The sequence below is a fragment of the Ambystoma mexicanum genome, chromosome 9, assembly GCF_040938575.1.
Source record: "Ambystoma mexicanum isolate Mex_15411 chromosome 9, UKY_AmexF1_1, whole genome shotgun sequence".
Classification (NCBI taxonomy): domain Eukaryota; kingdom Metazoa; phylum Chordata; class Amphibia; order Caudata; family Ambystomatidae; genus Ambystoma; species Ambystoma mexicanum.
This window is the reverse complement of record NC_090931.1, coordinates 1,347,834,558-1,347,854,552: the sequence shown is the minus strand read 5'-3', so window position 1 is coordinate 1,347,854,552 and position 19,995 is coordinate 1,347,834,558.

Sequence of the window (19,995 nt, the reverse complement as noted above, 5' to 3'; positions counted from 1 at the left end):
TAGTGTTCTTTAAGACACCCCCATTTTCATTTCATTACGAACAATTCAGGACACCGCGTGTGTTCTTAGAACAGTTTGAACTTGCTAGCGAACACTACGAACAGGTATAGTGTTCTTCAGGACACCTCCATTTTCATTTACGTACGAACATTTCAGGACACCAATTGTGTTCTTAGAACAGTTTAAACTTGATAGCGAACACTACGGACAGATATAGTGTTCTTTAGGACACTTTCATTTTTTTTTTTACGCACATTTCAGGACACCGCGTGTGTTCTTAGAATAGTTTCACCTTGCTAGCGAACAGTACGAACAGGTATAGTGTTCTTCAGGACACCTCCATTTTCGTTTATTTACGAACATTTCAGAACACCTGCACTGTCCGCGGACCCCTACATTGTTTTTTTTTTTTTTTTAAAAAAACGAAACTATTTACAACACAATATAAAAATTAAACTTTTTTTAACATATATTGATAATTTATGACAGAGAAGGTGAGGCAGAAACAGAAACAAAAACAGGAGAATTAGGGGTTTCAACATGATTGTTATTAGGTGAAGAAGGGATGGAAGTCTCATCAAAACGTTTTGGGTTATGGAGAGGGTTTGGGGATAATTGACTGGGATATGGTGAGGAGGGACAAGTACATGTGGGGCAATGGTACGAGGTTTTTGGTTTAAAATGATCTTCCACAAAAGTTTTCAAATTATTAAAATTAGTCAGCAATAAATCCATTTTTTCTTCTATACTGTGAAAAGTGTTATCCATAACAGGTTTTTCTGAAGTATTTTCTATTTTGGTATGCTCTGTACAGATAAATATATATATATATATATATATATATATATATATATATATATATATATATATATATATATATATATATATGTTAAATGTATACAAAATAATAATAATTAAATGGTTTATATTATAAAGTGTTTACCATTAGTTTCACTATCTTGTGATATTTCTTCATGTGGGAAATGCTCCTCTAGCCATTCCAGAGTACTAGACATTTCTGTGAGAGAAAAAAAAAAAGATAATATATTTTTTTATCTAATACAGAAAGTTTATAAATATATGAATAAAAATAAGTACACTTACTATTTCAGGTAAGATATGTCCTATGTACTCAGTGGGTCTGCTCTTGTTCTCAGTTCTGTCGTGTTTGTGAGGTAATTATGTTGGAAGCCAATTTATTTTCTTGTGGTATATTCCATTTTAGAACATAGTGCATTTAAATGAATGGTTAGTGTGTTGTATATATGGGTTACATTTCTTATGTATTAGTACATATAATGTGTTTGTGTGCTTCTTTTTGAATTTGTTAAATGTTCCTACGTTATGATATAACAATCAAACATACCCCCCGGAGTTTTTAGGTAGTGGTACTGTTCTCCGAATATGTCCGCGAACATTAAATGAGTTCGCGGACATCAAGTACAGTAGAAAAGATTCAGTCAGTTCCATATGATATGTATATAAAGTCAAAGTCATTATTGTTAAGTTGCACTAATAAAAACCTATGAAATTCAGTGAAAAAACTTTGTTAAAGGGACGTTATGGTTCCAAGTAAAACCGAAAAACCCTTGAAATTCGCCAGTTATGGTAAGCTAAGCAACCATAACTCGCACCACCACCGTGCACTGCTAAGACTAACACCCACGACATCAAAGATGACATCACAAATGTCATTGATGACATCACTGATGACATCACATGTGTATGTACTTTTCATGAAATATGTGTACAAGGGATTCTTATTATAATGTTGCGAAAAAAGTGTCAAGGATCATTGCAATAAATATCATACCCTTATTAGTGCATTGAACGATGCATTGATATCAATAGCATTCTATTATGGGGTTCTATCTAGTATACTAAGCTACTCATGCAGAAACATAGCATTGTGTGCAGCGTACAAGATGAAGGTATAATATTCGTAATGTTAATATGTTGAATAATGAAATGATAATTGTTTTCTTAATAGATTTTTGTGTACTGTGAAATATGTAATAAGTAGCTAATAAAACCCATGTATTACATAATTGCATTACTATAGACAAAACACAAAGAGACAAGAACACATACCTATATGGGTATATACAGGGAAAGTGAAGTTAGCAAAAAAGCACAAGTAGTAGCAGAAACAATTCATAACCTAACTGATTATTTTCATGCAAATAAATGATTGCTGTTTCAAAGCTGCTATTTACCCTATGTATATGTATCACTTGATGTGATTGGACCCTAAGGAAAGTAGTGTGAGTACAATGTATACAAATATAACCATATACAGGGAAAGTACAGCCATAAAAAAACAACAGAACTATCAGAAAGTGCTGATAAGTCTATTGATTATCTTTATGCACAAAAAGGATTGCTATCTTTCAAGCTTGTGTCTTCCCCTATGTATTTGTTTCATATGATGTGACTGGACTCTAAGGGAATTACTGTAAGAACCTACTTGAAGGATACGTCTACAAATAAAATACATTTTTTAGTTTCTGACTGTTACTGAAGAAAACCATGTGGCCTAGATATGTCAGCAAAAGAAAAAAGAGTGAGCCAGACATGTGATGCCATCAGTGATGTCATCAATGACATTTGTGATGACATCTTTGATGTCGTGGGTGTTAGTCTTAGCAGTGCATGGTGGTGGCGCGAGTTATGGTTGCTTAGCTTACCATAACTGGCGAATTTCAAGGGTTTTTCAGTTTTACTTGGAACCATAACGTCCCTTTAACAAAGTTTTTTCACTGAATATATATATATATATATATATATATATATATATATATATATATATATACAGGCAATTCTGAAAAGGTCAATTGTGACCCTTTAAATTCGGTCAATTGTTCATTCGAACAATTGTAAACGTACAATTTGGGTAATACCGAGATGGCTGGTGCATTCTTTAATGAGTGTGGCTGGGCATATGTCTCCTTTGCAGTTAGATGGTTTGATGGTTTTCATAATGCTGATGATATCTGATTCTTTGATTTCCTTAAAGGAGAAGGAGTTTGGTGCCGTAGGTGGGGGTGACGGTGTGATGTTGGAGGTCGGGATGTTGAGTGTTTGTTGGTTGTTTGAATTTTGGCTTGGAGGGTATTGAGCTTACCGTTCATAGCTATTTAGATTTCATCGTACCAGGTTTTATCCTTGGTGAAGTTCTGTAGTGTTGGTGTGGGGGTCTCTAGGTCTCTGAAGATCGAGAAGATGTCTTCAGTATTAGATTGTGCCTCTAGGATTCTAGCTTCGAAGGAAATGGCTTTGGCCCTGATTATAGCTTTTTTATACTCTTTTGTTTTAGATTTGAAATTGAATTTTGCCTCCGCTGTGCCCATGGTTTTCCAGAGGGTCATTGCTGCCCGCTTCTCCGAGCGGAGTACGAGGAGGTCTGCGGTAAACCAAGCGTTGGTGTGGCTTGTAGTCACAAAGCAGCAGACTTTGCACTACACGTGCATCTGTGCTGGTTTACAATCAGAAAATGCCATGTTTGTTTTCCGGTCCATTTTACACACTGGTGGATTTAGACGAGAAAAGGTTTACAGCCTAATCAGGAACCAGGGTAAGGATATGGAGATTCAAACTCCATGGTTCCACCCAGAGCTGCTCATTCATTTGTCAAAAGACAAATAATATATTTGTATTGTAATGATGAAAGCACAGACCTAGCGCGAGAGCAGTGTAGCTCTGCACAGCACAGTACACACAATAGGTTACATGCCAGCCTGGTGTTTGGAACTGATTAAGTCTTCACTTATTTCTTGTAAAGCTCATTGTATGGAATATATTGACCAACTCGACGGCATTGCCCCACATCACTAAGCTGCATTTGTGCAAGAAACAGCAACCTGGCTGCGCTGGCTCCTGTGCGCACCAGGACCTCAAAACTGCATTTTGGCAACAGCAAAAAGATGGCTGCACCATCCTGCCTAGCACACTTCAGGCAAGATAGAACAAGGGGATCCACTGAAAAAGTATGCCAGTGTGTTCTGAACCTATACATGGAATCACGTGAAAAGGCAGCACTGCTTTGCTACAAAAGCCAAAAATCCCCTTCAAAATTGAACATTTCACCTTTCAAAAATGCTGTTTCACGCTAATTCCATCTGTTTATTCTGAAACCACTGTGATTAAAAAGGCCCTGCCATGGCCAGGATATTTCACCGTGCTTCACCAAAAAAAGGCGGAATTCCTGAGTGATAGGCCCAGTCAAACCAACTCTGAGAGAAATCAATAAGCAATTTTACTTCACTTGCACAGGAACACGTGCTTATTTCTTTCCAAAAAGTATCCAGGCTCAGCACTTCAAAGAGACTTTAACTCTCAGATCCAGGTCTGTGTCAAATGTATCTATGCTTTAGATAAAACTCCTGCATTAAAGGAAAGGACTACAGCTGCAAAGACAGTGGCAATCTGAGGGAGCTGCCAAACTGAATGTAAAGAAGAAATGCTAGCAGTTTTTAGCACACGTGGAAAAATGCCTGTTTAAAAATAAATTGTTAATGAAAGCCTGCTTACTTAGCAATGTAAAGGGATTATGTTAGTGGTGATAATACACACTTAGGCTATCTTCTTTCACAGGTTTGTTTTAATTCAGGACCCAAAATTAAAAGTTAAAGAGTTTAAATCACATGGGCTGGATTTGCAAGCTCTCAGAAAAAACAGTCATTCCAGTTGCCAGCCATGAAATGTCCCCAAGGAAGGGAGATATACTATAAATCCAGGACACCTAAGTGAAAATTGCTCGCTTGAAAAACTTTGAATGGGACAGGACAAAGAAAGTTCACACGCTCATCAGACATTCATCTGTGCTCCAGGCTGGGACAATAGCAGTCCTGGAACACTCACCTGTCAAGAGTGAAGGGGCAATAAAACCTTCAATTAAGATGAGAAACCCCTGCTATGCCTTGAAGGAAATGACAGTTGGTTGCAGTTGAAGTAAAAGAAAAAAAATGACCCAACAAAGAAACTGCCATTTGTACACTAAGACTATTTCAGAAATAAACTTTAAAGACTTTTTATCTCTGCAGCAAGAATTAGCAAAAGTTTAAAAAGTTATCAGTTTCAAATCTAATTTCATGGGCTTTCTTTTAAAAGTTGGTAGAACTCATTGCCGCATGGGGAACAGAAGTTATAAAATATGACAATTACAAGGGAAGTAGTCATTTTGCAAACAACCTGGGGATAATTTGCTTCTGTGTATAACATTTTGGAATTCTAGGCCAAATCTTTAATGAGTAAAATTACCAAAATATATTGGAAGGGCAAAACAAGGTCCCACAGATTGAGGATTGGACTGATATGTGATACACATAAAATGTAACCTATGTGTATAATTTGCCAAGGGATTACAAGTGTATAAATGTATGTTTTTGGCAAAATCGATTTTAAGTAAAGTAAATGTGGGAATTTTTGGACATTGTAAAACTCACCTCATAAACCTGACATCATTCCCTTTGAAATCCAACCAACTGAGAGCGAGACGGAGACTAGCACCCTTGTCTAATCCCTTTGTTAGGGGTGTGTTTAGTTAAGCCTGCCCCAGTCATATACTTGGATGATGTCACTAGGCATTATAAATAAGGGTCTCTGACAATACTATGGACACACACTCTTCCTGATTTCCTGCACTGCGTTCCTGTTTCCGTCATCTTCCTAATCCAGAATCCAACTACAAGGCCAAGCATTGCTGATGCTACTCCAGGGCCCACTGCAAAACCCAAGCATTGCTGATCCTGCTCCAGCAATACCTCAAATTTGGAAACCACTAAAATTCCCAAATGACTAAAGGGAAAAGCTGTGTTGTTTTTGGGAAGCATCCTGATCCCACTAACTCCCTGATTACTGAAATCCTGCCATCCAGTTAACCTATAGCATCCAGTGACCAGAATTGTCAGTCCAGAAGTGCTACCTGGTAACCAGTCTCTGCCCAGCTGATCCTGTCCCGCTGATTTGTCTGGCTGTCCTTTGTTAGAGAAGATCTGTGTGGTGACCAGAACACCGACTGTCCCAAAATCCTAACTAAAGTGGACTGTGAGTATGAATAGGAACCATAGAAAACCATAGTATACCTTGCCTTGTCCTTGGTTCCCCTCTCTAAGACATCCTATCATTACCCGGATAACTTGTAATACCGTCAGAATCATTCTTGCAACCCTGCCATTGATTTCTAGTGCTAGCGCCAGCTTCTTTAATAATTTTGTCTTGTGAAATCCTAAGCCCTTAGTCCTATTTCAAGTGATGAGACTGGTTCTGCCAGGACGGGCGCTGAGGTGCTAGAGTTGAATTCGCGAATCAACCCTGGAGCTTACTCTGTCCCTCTTTGCTAGTCTAGCCTGAATGCTCTAGTGTAGAGTAAAACTGGCCTTTTTCACTGCTCGATTTTACTCAAAAAGCACCTTTCTAGATTTTGTATAACTCTCTCAATTTATCAGCTAGAGACCTAATTTCACTTTCATATTGTACCTATGATCTATAGCTACACCCCAACACGAATCAGTGTATTTCACCCATTTCTATTAAAAATCGTATGGGTAATTTCAGGCAGGAATTGAAAAGTTTGCTAAATTTCCAACGTGTCATTTGCTGCAATCTGTTTTAAACCTGCCACTCAATTTCGACTGTATGCTCTTGATTATCCATTCCCTGTGATTGTTAGTACTTGCACATTGTTGCTGTAGTGAAGAATAATATTTGTTTCAAGGTTTTTACACACATTAAAAAATCATTCATCCATTTCCAGGGTTTAAAATCCAAATAACAAGGGGGGTCCTGGGAGACATGAGTTACGTTTTTCTCTCTTGTTTGGGGAGGGAAGGTTGGATTTCATATCTGTTTTCCATTTATCATTCCTGATTACCTGCTGCTTCTGTTTATCCTCTCAGAATTGATTATTTGTGGGTTGAGGGAACATTGCAGGGGGAAATTCTAACTCAAGTGATGTCTTACCTAAACTCAAAAAGTGCTCCTATTCCCTGGTGTTTTGTAGATGTGTCAATAGAAGGTTAAACTAAGTGCATTGCTTACATTCCTATTGTTCTTATCACCCCATTGGGGATTGCTGCCCATATTAAAAATTGTATGATTTCTTTTTAATTTTAAAACAAATAAATAAACATTACATTTTATCAACCAGCCTGGTTCATGTTCCATTGTGACCAGGGGTATTTGAAAAGGGGGTGTGATATGGGTGGTGTACCATCTCAATATTAAATCTAACATAAAAACATAAGCATTTATATGCCGAGACTAAGGTGTGCATCGCCTGATTGAAATCCTTAACAAATTTGGGGGCTCCTCTGGGATTGAGTTTAGTTACCACCCATGACAGTCTGACAGTCTAACAAAGTAGACTAACCTGCAAGGTAGTAATACTTTGTGTGGTGGGAATACTGTGTTACACTGTACAAGCACCTCCCAAAACAAATACTCCAAGTACCAGGCCTGTCTATAAAAGTAAAGTTAAATCAACCCCAAAATAATTAATAAAGAAAGAACATTTCCAAAATGGCTGTTCCAGTAGAGATCAATATGGCTAGGGAGCACCTTCTGCACAAGCTATTTGTCAAAGGTGAGCGGTCAGAACAGGTTGAACAAGTCTGGCTACAATAAATAACCCAACAGGTCACTGCCATGGACCTGGATATATGGCAGGACGGTGGCCTATTACACCAAGTTCTGAGCGAGCTATATATGACCCTAAAAATTAAAGAGGAGGAAAGCAAAATTGACAGAACCATGGCCTACCTGTATCTCCCACACAAGAGTGATGCAGGAAAGGCAGGAGGAAAATGTAATTTTAGAGCACAATCTATCTGAATTGCTAAATAAAATCCAGATTGATTTAAGTTTAGCGGAACAAACATTACAAAAGAGCCAGGAGTTGGAGGTAGAATCTGCAAACTACATCATAAAGTTAAAAGAGGATTTGGCTTTCCAACAGCACAATAATGTAGATCAAGAGACCCAATTAGAGGCATTGAAAGAGGAGTGTAAGGAAAAGGTTGACTCTCAATCAACAAATACATGTTAATAGAGCATGCGCAGAGCAGATGGTTATCCTACAAGACCGGATAGACAAATTGATAGAGGAGAATAATAAATTAATCATGAGAGACCTCCACTCTCAAACAGAATTTGATCAGGAGTGCCAGAAATCCAATGCCATCAAAAAACAGGGATGACCTGGCTGATCAGAGGGGCACCCTAAATCAAGAGAAAGACGACCTAGGCCCGGAAATAAGCAAGTTAAAAAACAAGTTACATGGAGCTAAATGAACTGAAAACAGAGTATGGGAAGCTACCGGAGCACGCCAGATGGGTAGAAGGTGCTCTGGAAGAGAACACCCAGAACAAAGATGCTAAAACACAGGAGGTGAGTCTCCTGCAGCTTACATTATCTCGGTGTTCCCAGACCATACAGGAAGCGCAGAGAGACAATGACGCTCTCTGTGAAAAGAACGATGGGCTCAACAAGCAAGTGGTAGCACAAGAGCAGGTCATAGAGGCCAGTAAAGTCTTGATAGCTGAACAAAAAGCTCAGATCTTTGTTTCTCATCTAGAAGCAGGGGCTGAAAAGGAGAAACTAGCAAGGTTGGAGAAAGAGGGTGCTAGGTTTAATCTTAACTGGAGGGACCCCGAACAGGTAGAGAGGGACAGGGCAACCCCGGATCATAGTATAAGGAACTCTTTGCTAAGGGACTCCAACCCATTTAATCCTGTCTCTGATCCTGTCACTGCATCATCTTGCACCAGCAGGGATGCCTACGTCCAGACCCGTTTTCAGGCAGGGGATGAGCTCACGACAACTGGCCTTCCTCTGCCTGCGGACGTGGCTATCGGGGTCCGGGTTGAGCCTGTCCTGACTGGTGTGGCGTTGCATCAACGGGCCATGCGAGGTGACCTGCAGTCTTTTCATGAGGAGACTGCACGTCATCTCGAATGGCTCGCTGACCGGGTCGGCCTACTGGGACAGGTCACCCAGGTCGGATTCCTCCGTTTGATGGGGCTTGCTCCGACCCCCTCCTCAACTGAACCCCCTATGCGCCAGTCATCCTCCGTGCCATCTTCCCACCAATCAGTCACCTAGGTGCCCTGTGGAGCTGCCTCTGACGGTGCGGCCAGGCTGGTGGAGGAGGCATCCCTGCCACAATCGGGATTCGGACGTACAACAGGGGTGGCCACATCAACGAATGCACCCCAGCCAGCGAAGGATGTGCAGGCAGCAGGAGGCAGTGCACGGGCAGAGCCGCAGCAGCAGCAACGTGGTGGGAGCAATGAAGGCTCGGGGCCTTCGACATCGGAGGAGCAGGCATCGGCCGGAGGGCAGGAGGACCCAGGACAGAAAGTGTCTTCCGTGTGGCAGCGGTTGGGCCACGCCATAGATGCGGAGCGCAGCGGGCGGAAGAGGCACGGCTCACGATGGTCAGGGCAGAGAACTCCATGCGGAGGGCCCTGAGGCGGGCCGAGTGCCTCAAGGCAATCCGCAGGGGGTTGGAGGTGGACACGTCGACGGCCCTGCAGACCCTCGGGCCATGGAGGAGGACCGCCTCTGGGACATTGAGCAGGAGTTCAATGATGCCCTGGCCCGGAACATCCAAAAGTGAGCCGTCGGACTAGCCCGCTGCCCTTGTACATAGTCTGTAGTTAGTGTTAGGTTTCCTTTGTTTTTGCATTTTTTTGGACCTTTTGGACAATGGGCCACCTTTTTGTTTATAGTTTTTTTTTATTAGGTAGTGTTGTTATATAGGTTTCATTTCTTTTATTGGGATCATGGACCCTGGCTTGTTCATCTGTACATAGTTCACTGTTGGATTTTCTTTTTATTTTACAATTTACCCATGGAGCAATGGCTTTCAATTATCATTTTCCATTGGATTTTCTTTTGTGGACTGTGACTTTGGACACCACTCCTTTGGATTATGATTTTTGGTTTTGCATTTTTTCACGGACATGCTTCTTTTTATTTTTTTACATTCCCATTTCTGTTTGTTTATTTTTGATTCAATTTATGTTTCCTTTAATACATATTTTTTGATCAAACTTCAATGTGTAGTATCATCTCATTGGTTTCATGCATATCATGATATGGGTTTTGAGATTCACTGACACCCATTGGGTGTATGTGAGGGACATGTGTTCGTTTCCAAACTTGCAATTGGTGTTCTATCATGTTATTGCCATTTCTAAGTGGGTGGATGCAGTACTCGGGTGGGTGTTTTGCATTTGGAGGCTGACCATAGGGACCAGGGATCTAGATTGTGATGACATGTTGGCTGGGGAAAATGAGTTGGGGCCTGGTGGAGGGTGCACCACAGTGCTGGGGGGTGGGGGTGCAGGGGAACATAAGTTGGGGCCTGCTGGCAGGTGCCCCACAGTGCTGGGGGTGGGGGTGCAGGGGAACATGAGTTGGGGCCTGGTGGAGGGTGCCCCACAGTGCTGGAGGGTGGGGGTGCAGGGGAACATGAGTTGGGGCCTGGTGGAGGGTGCACCACAGTGCTGGGGGGTGGGGGTGCAGGGGAACATGAGTTGGACATGAGTGGGGGCCTGCTGGCAGGTGCCCCACAGAGCTGGGGGGTGGGGTGCAGGGGAACATGAGTTGGACATGAGTGGGGGCCTGCTGGCAGGTGCCCCACAGTGCTGGGGGGTGGGGGCGCAGGGGAACATGAGTTGGGGCCTGGTGGAGGGTGCCCCACAGTGCTGGGGGGTGGGGGTGCAGGGGAACATGAGTTGGGGCCTGGTGGAGGGAGCCCCACAGTGCTGGGGGGTGGGGGTGCAGGGGAACATGAGTTGGGGCCTGGTGGAGGGTGCCCCACAGTGCTGGGGGGTGGGGGTGCAGGGGAAAATGAGTTGGACATGAGTGGGGGCCTGCTGGCAGGTGCCCCACAGTGCTGGGGGGTGGGGGTGCAGGGGGAACATGAGTTGGGGCCTGGTGGAGGGTGACCCACAGTGCTGGGGGGTGGGGGTGCAGGGGAACATGAGTTGGGGCCTGGTGGAGGGTGCCCCACAGTGCTGGGGGGTGGGGGTGCAGGGGAACATGAGTTGGACATGAGTGGGGGCCTGCTGGCAGGTGCCCCACAGTGCTGGGGGGTGGGGGTGCAGGGGGACGAGTGGGGGTGCAGGCTAGTCCCCCGTGGTGTGGGCTGCCTGCAGGGGCCGTGGAGGTTGTGGAGCGAACACGGCCAATTCACGTGTAGTACTCCACGGAACCCCTGAAATACACGTACCCTACTGATGTCGCGTGTGAAACTTCCCGCGCACCCCAAGATACACATACCCAGGACATTCGCGTGTGGAACTTCCAGCGCACCCCTGGAATACACGTACCCTTCTGATATCACGTGTGAAACTTCCTGCGCACCCCGAAATACACGTACCCAGGACATTCGCGTGTGGAACTTCCTGCGCACCCCTGATATACACGTACCCTGCTGATATCGCGTGTGAAACTTCCCGTGCACCCCAAAATACACGTACCCAGGACATTCACGTGTGGAACTTCCCGCGCACCCCTGATATACACGGACCCTGCTGATATCGCGTGTGAAACTTCCCGCGCACCCCGAAATACACGTACCCAGGACATTCGCATGTGGAACTTCCCGCGCACCCCTGATATACACGTACCCTGTTGATATCGCGTGTGAAACTTCCCACGCACCCCAAGATACACGTAGCCAGGACATTCGCGTGTGGAACTTCCAGCGCACCCCTGGAATACAGGTACCCTGTTGATATTGCGTGTGAAAATTCCCGCGCACCCCGAAATACACGTACCCAGGACATTCGCGTGTGGAACTTCCCGCGCACCCCTGATATACACGTACCCTTCTGAATTCACGTGTGAAACTTCCCGCGCACCCCTGATGTACACGTACCCTGATGGAATCGCCTGTGGAACTTCCAGCGCACCCCTGAAATACACGTACCCAGCTGAAATGACGTGAGGTACTTCCCGCGCACCCCAGTGATATACGTAGCCCACTTGCCGTGCTGGTACAGGGTTGGCGCAGCCCTTTGCGCTGGATTGTGGATTTTGATGGGTTTTCCCTGCGCGAGAGGCGTTCTTGGGGGCGTAACTGGCGCTGCTGCAGGGTCGCTGCGCCACTGTGCGCCACGGCTGGTTTTGGTAGCTGGAATCCATGAATACGCTGTGCGCTGAAATGGATTTTAGCGCACGCGGCTGGCGCAGGGATTCGCACGCGCACACTGTGCGCCAGCCGCGTGCGCCACTTGTGCGCTAAATTCTTTGAATTACCCCCTTGGTGTTTTCTACTTCTATCATAGCTAATTCTGCCTCATATATTATTAGTGGTTCTCCCAGTGCTTCTTGGCTTCCTGTTACAGAAGGTTGACTACTGTCAGGAGTGTCCTTATCTAGTTGGGCTTGGAGTTCTTCTTCGTGTTGCTGTTCATTGTGCAACATTGTTTTGTACTGTGTAAAGTTTACATCAGTTATATTGCTTTCATTTGCTTTCAAAGCATCCTCATATGAGTCATAGTTATCTAGTAATTGTTCTTCTTTTCTCCATGGTTTGAAGAGTTGTAGCAGGGACATGTAATATACTTCTTTATGTTGAGGAGTCTTTAATGACAATTTGATATGATTCATTAAATTTGGTTTAGTGAGTTTAACTAAGCTGCCTTTACAGTTTGTCACTCTATATTTACCTTTTTTTTCATCAGGTTTCATATTATTTTTGTATGTGTAGTTTTGGGCTATGTGATATAGACACATGTTTTCCAAAGTATTACTTCTGTTTGGGTAGTATGTGTCAAATACATTGTTTTTTAAAATGTCTTGGCTGTTGGGATCATGTTTGGCTATTGTTTCTATATCTTCATATGATTTTAGAACTCTTTTTCTAGATTTAGCTGGACCAAGACTTAGCCATACTATATTTTCAGATTTACCATACAATGCACTACCAGTTAAACAATCAGCTGCTTCATATGATCCACATTCTCTATGAGTGAGCATTTTTATGCCCAAGCTGTATAATTTCTGAGATACTGTTTTATCTGATGACAGGTCATTCCAGAGGTCTTGGAGCTCTGTCTTTTCTGCTTTAGTTAAGTATGCTGTGACATATCGTGCAACTGCAGTAGAATTGTCTGCAATGAACTGCACATCTATGTTTGCATTCCATAAGTGGGCAATGATAGCATTATAATCATTGATATATTTTTCTTCTTCTTTTCGTTTTATGTAATATGTATTTTTAGGTGACTTACCTTTAACACTATGTCTAACTGAAGACATGAGGTTGTTCACTTGACCTGTATTTGTAACTGGTCTAGGGAAACCAAATCGGCATTTGGTGTAGTATTTCCCTTTGTTTTTGTATTTGCGACGACAATATTTTCCACATTTGTGTCTTTGAAATTGTAAAATTTGTGCATGAAGATCACTATTTGTGGCTTCTGATGGAATTTCACAAGTGACATATTTTTCAATAAATTGTAAAACAGTGGCATCACTGTCTTGACCAAATTTAGGAGCATCTTTAATCCATAAAAGCATGTGGATATGTGGTGCTCCTCTGGCTTGGTATTCTTTTCTCCAAAAGAAGTGTTGCACTTCTCCAAGGGGAGGAACAGTTTTATTACAAATAAAATGTAGCATAGCAATGAAGCGATGGTGAAAATATCTTGAAACATTAACAGGATCCAAAGAACAAAGTTCTCCAGGTGTTAGTATATCTATGTTTGTTTTGTTTTTATTTGATATGCGTAGGAAATCATGTAAATCTTCCCATGCATATTCTGCACAACTTAATGTAACAAACCAAGTGGGTGGGCCAAGGTTTCTGATCATACAACGTACATCTCCATGACGTCGAAACCAGTACTCTTTAGTACCACGCATATTTGCTAATAGATTTGTAATATTTGATTGTAAAACCTCATCCTTTTGTTGCACGTTTTCTAATAATTGTGTAGCTGTCATATTTTGAAAGTGTGATCCTGATTTTAATATGGGTGCAACTCCGTAACATAAAGTTGCTAGTTCACTTTCAAAGAGTAGGTGGAATATGTATTCCACATTTCGTCTAAATCTGGGATCTTCAGAATACATCGGTAATGAGCGGTATTCTGAAGCTGATATTTGAATAGGTGTATCATCATACCTTCCTCCTTTGCCAGTAGGAAAGAGTAGAGGAAGAGCACATGCTTCTATACTTTTTTCCCATATGCTGATTGGCGATCCTTTTGTTTGACGCATTTGGTAAGTTTCCAGTAAATCTTCTACGGTGTCATTACAGTGCAAAGGATGAATTGTATAATGGTCTAAAGTATTTGATATTGTAGCAGGATCTAGTAGGTCAAATTGACCAGATTCTTGTGTTTCTTGAAGTATTTCAGTTGTATCTCTCAAGTTTTCTTCAATATTAATTTCTTTGTAATATTCATTATTCTCTTTAAGAGATTGGAAGGCTTGTCTAACTTTATATAAATCTACCAGCTGTTGCCATATTTTTTTGTCTTTTGTAGGTACTCCATTTACTAAGATAATTAAAGATTGCTGCATTGGACGTTGCACTCCTAGAGTATGCACATTTTCTTTTAGATCTAATGGTAAATAAACTACTTTTCCACGAATGCCTTTTACCAATTCAGAGGGAGGTAATTTTGCTGTTTTTGGTTGAAGGCATATTATTGCTTGAAATGGGTGTACTGTTTGAATTATGATGCTCTCATATAAATTAAGTTGTTGTAGGGGTTTTGGTACTGGGTATAATTCCAAATTATTTGTGATAGCACGTGAAGGAGTTTGGTTGTTGTCAAGTTTTGTAGTGCAGTAACTGCAAAGTATTAAGGGCTCAGTTATTTCGTATTTGTTTTCTGCTACAAGGTAGAGAGCTAATTCAAACCATTTAGAATCTTCATTGTCTTCTATTTTGTATGATAGGTCTACAGTTTTTGTGTTACTTTTATAAAAAGTTCTACGGCAACATACACATACATGGTTTGGTACTTCAGCTGATGTACTTTTAAATTTTAGTATTTCTTTTTTGTATGTGTTTAGCAAAAGGTTGCCATATGTAGAATTGTTGCTTAATTGGTTTAAAGCTATTTCATCTGTAAATGGCTTTCACTTCCAAAATATTTTTTCTGGATATAGTGAATTTCTTCAAGTAGGTCTTTTGCTGTACCATGTAGAAGGATGTTATTTAACTTTGCTAGTGCTAAAGCAGGACTTTTAGCATAGTACAGTTTATAGACTAGATTTCTCATAGTTGAATGATGTGTTGATATCCTTTTGATATCATGGAAAGTGGTTTTACAAGTAGGTCCTGTAATGCTGGCCAATGAATGTCCTTGTAGTTCTGTGTACTTGCGCACTGGACAGGTATCCATATTTTGCAGTAATTTAATTTTGATTTTGTCTTTGCTTTTTACATATTATCAAGACTGGCTCTATGGGCTACGGGACCCGCTAGATGATCAGCTATGTCTTCGTCTTCACTCGAGTTATAACATTCCCCAATCACCTCCTCCTCACCTGAATAGTCCAGTTTCTTCCGGCGGGTATGTCCTATGTAAGGCTTCTTCTTTTTTTGAAGATAAGGTCTACCTCGGGAAGGAAGCCACTGTGATTCCCAGACAGAGAAAACCCACGGTGACTCCCCTCCGCGACAGCCAGAGGGGAAAAAGACACTGGACGGCAAAAAACCCCTGGATCCGAGGTAGTCGTGAAGGCTGTGGAAGTCGTCTGAACTGTAGTAGGTAGAATTGGTCCTCCGCCGATACCCAGGAACAGTGAGGTCGGCGTGTCTCTGCAGACCGTTCGATGGAGAAAGCGGGATACAGGTAAGTACCCCTCAGGGTGGAGTACAAGCGAGAACGGGAGAATCCGGGAGTCTGAGAGAATCCAAGAATGGCAGCAGGGAACAGCACGGAAGAAAACAAAGGAGAAGGCAAGCGGAAACAAGGGAAGGGGGAGAGCCTAGTGGAAAACGGGAGGAGGAGAAACACAGACGCTGAAAGAAGGCGTAATAGCAGGACAAGAACTATCAGAGGGAAAACTAGCGCAAGCAACGGGACGAGAATGAACTCAGTTGCAACGCGCCGAGCCGCCGGCAGCCGAGTGAGATAAACAAACGGCGGCGGCCATCTTGGAAACAACTAGACCGTGTCTGGTAGACGAAGAAGGAACGTAACGGAACACTTCAATGGCGTCCCTGTTTCCACCTTCGCCACAAACGCCGGTCGCCGGCGGCAGTGACAGTATGCCCCCTCCGAAGGCTTCTCCCTCCCGGCCTTCCAGGATGCAGTCGGTGGAACTTGTGTAACAGTTGAGGAGAGTGAATGTGGAAATGGGGTTCCCAAGTATCTTCTGAGGAGGGATACCCTTTCCAATGTACGAGATACTCAAGACGTCCCCGATGATAACGGGAGTCACGTATCTGAGAAACTTCATACTCCTCAAAGGCTGGAACAGGCAAAGTCCATAGCTTGGGGGATGCTTGTTTCCGGGTATCTGACACAAAGGGACGTAAGAGAGATGAGTGAAACACAGTATGAATCCGCCTGAGTCCTTAGGCAACTTGAGGCGGTAAGCCACAGGATTGATCCTTGAAGTAATCTCGAAGGGTCCAATGTAGCGGGGTGACAGCTTAGAAGGCCGAACCCATCGAGGAAGGAACTTGGTGGACAGCATGACCTTAGAGCCTTTGTCCCAGGCAGGAATTTGACTCTGGTGTTTGTCGGATTGCTCCTTGTAATGTCTGCTAGCCTTAAAGAGGCTCTGACGGGCCGTATTGTGAGCCTCCTTGATTTGCACAAGGGTGGTCTCCAATGAAGGGATGTTAGTTTCCTCCCAGAAACTCGGAACTATGGACTGTGGGTTGAATCCGTAGGTACAGAAGAAGGGGATAATCCCTGTAGCCGTGTGGACAGCGTTATTGTATGCAAATTCTGCTGTGGGGAGCAGGTCCACCCAATTGTCTTGCTGCTTATTTATGAAACACCTTAAGTATTGCTCTAAGGTTCCATTTACCCTTTCGGTCTGTCCATTTGTCTGGGGGTGAAACCCCGATGAAAGAGCTCTCTCAACGCCCAACGAATTACACAATGCTGCCCAGAATCTGGAGGTATACTGACTGCCCCTGTCTGAAATTATCTTTTGGGGAAGCCCATGTAGCCTGAAAATGTCCTTGAGGAATACGCCAGCCATGACCGAGGCGGACAGGATCTTTGCCAAAGGAGAAAAATGTGCAAGTTTCGAGAACGTGTCTACGGTTACCATTATGCAGGTACAGCCTCGGGAAACCGGTAACTCCACAACAAAATCCGTAGAAATGCATTTCCAGGGACCATGTGGAACTGGATCCTGTTGTAACAGCCCCAAAGGTTTCGAGGTGGTATATTTGCTTTGTAAGCACACCATACAGGATTGAACATAAGCTTGAGTATCGGCCTTCATGTTGGGCCAGATGAAAGCCCTTCGAAGAAGTTCCAGAGTGCCTCGTACTCCTCGATGACCTGCTGTCTTGGAATCGTGGCAGCACTGAGTGACCCGTCGCCTGAGATTAATGGATGGAATGAACAGTCTTCCGTGGATAAAGTGCAACCCGTCCTTAGTGGTGACTGGTTGATTACCCACACTGAGAGTAGGTTCGTGGAGGTAGGCTCCTCGTACTTCCTCCAAAAAGCTAGACACTGTAGATATGATCCGAGTATGAGGAAACATAAGCTCCTTGCTGTAAGGGAAAATAACATCATCTCTGCGAGAGAGAGCATCAGCGACTTGATTTTGAGAGCCAGGGATGAATGTGATGACAAAATCAAACTGGGCGAAAAAATTAGCCCATCTGGCCTGACGGGTGTTATAACACTCTTGCTGCTTGAGTATTTGCATATTTTTATGGTCTGTTCGTATCTGGAACGGGTGTAGGCTCCCTTGGAGCAAATGCCTCCACTCCACACAAGCCAGCTTCATAGCAAGTAGTTCCTTTTCTATGACAGAGTAGTTGCGTTGGCTGGGATTCAAAGTCTTGGAGAAGTAAGCCACCGGATGCTCGAGGTCCTTGACTCTCTGGAGAAGAACGGCATCCACGGCGGCTGCAGAAGCGTCGGTCTCCAGAATAAAGGGTAGTAGTTGATCTGGTTGTTTCAAGATAGGAGCTGTACAGAACTTGTGTTTTAAGCAGAGGAAGCTTTCTTCAGCCTCATTTGACCAGATGAAAGGACCCGTGGATTTCTTGAGAAGGGATGTAATGGGAAGAGTGAGTAAGGAAAACCTCGGAATGAACTTCCGATAGAAATTTGCCAGCCCCAAAAAACGTTCAATATCCTTAACCGAAGAAGGCGACGGCCATGACAAGATGGCATCCACCTTCCTTGGGTCCATAGTAATCCCTTTGTCGGATAGGATGAATCCCAAGTATGACAATGAGGATTGAGCAAATGCACATTTCTCAGGTTTTACCAGCAGACTGTGATGTTGTAGTCTGCGCAGAACCTCCTTGACATGCAGAGTATGTTCCTCCTGGCTCCGTGAGAAGACTAAAATGTCATCCAAGTAAACCACTGTGTTAAGGTTCAGAAGGTCTGAAAACAATTGGTCCATGAATCTTTGAAAAATGGAAGGAGCATTGACTAGGCCAAACGGCATAACTTGATATTCAAATAACCCATAGGGAGTGCGAAACGCCGTCTTCCACTCATCTCCTGTTCTTATGCGGAGTAAATGATACGCATTCCGTAGATCAAGTTTAGTAAACACAACAGAGCCTTGAACAGCCTCTAGAATCTCTGAGATGATGGGCATAGGGTACCGATCCTTTATGGTCACTCTGTTTAACCCCCGATAGTCGATAAAGGGCCGCAGCTCCTTTGTATCCCGTTTAGGTATGAAAAACAGAGAGGCCCCTGCGGGGGATTTGGAAGGTCTTATGAGTCCATTAGCTAAATTATCATCAAGGTAACTTCGGAGCACGGCCTTTTCCGATACAGATAGGGGATACATCCTCCCAAAGGGGACCAACGCCTGCGGTACAAGGTCGATACCACAATCCTCTGGGCGATGTGGAGGAAGTTTGATGGGGGTCTGCTCCTGAAAGACTTCTGCGTATTCGGAAAGACGTTCCGGTATGCAATGGATGGAACTACTTTCGACAGCGGACATAGTCTTAACAGTTGCATACGTCGGTTCCGGAAGGCATTCTCGTAGGCAGAAAGCGGAATGAAAACTTAGTAGATTCTTAGACCAATCCACTGTTGGGTTGTGTTTCCGGAGCCAGCCTATTCCTAAGATGACCGGGAAGTGGGCCGCCCGTATGATGTCAAATCTTATGGTTTCAGAATGCCGGTGAATGGATACCTGAATCTCCTCGGTGGTGTGGGTAATGAGTCCCGAACTTAGGGGTGTACCATCCACCCCTTCAACCTTTTGGTCCTCTTTTTTCTCAATCCTAAGCAGACCCACCTTATCAGCCCAAAAGGTGTCAAGGAAGTTTCCAGCCGCCCCACAATCCAGTAGAGCCTGCGTCTCTACTTCTCTCTTCCGGAAGCGGAGTTTGATGGCTATAACCATGAGACGCAAGTCTTCGCTCATCTGAGAAGAAGCCACAGAAAGAGTAGTGTAGGAACTAGATGCAGCCCCTCGATAGTCTGTTCCACTGACTGTCGAGGGCGGTCGTTTCCCGATCTCCTTGGGGGCACATCAGGGCAATCTCTCAGCAGATGGTTGGCAGCTCCACAATATAAACAAAGATTCCCTTCACGCCTCCTCTTCTTTTCTTCGGCAGTCAACGGAGATCTGGTGGTTCCGACCTGCATGGGTTCATCTCTGGCGGGACGCGATGCAGGTGAGGAGGCTGACGGGGGCGTATCCAAGAAAGGATGTGGACCTCGAGCCTTCTTCTTTTTGTATTTTCGTTCCGTCAGGCGGAAATCGATTCTTAGAACTGCAGTCTGAAGATCTAAAAAGGTTTCTGGGCGAGGGATCCGGGCAAGCTCATCCTTGAGCTCCTCTCG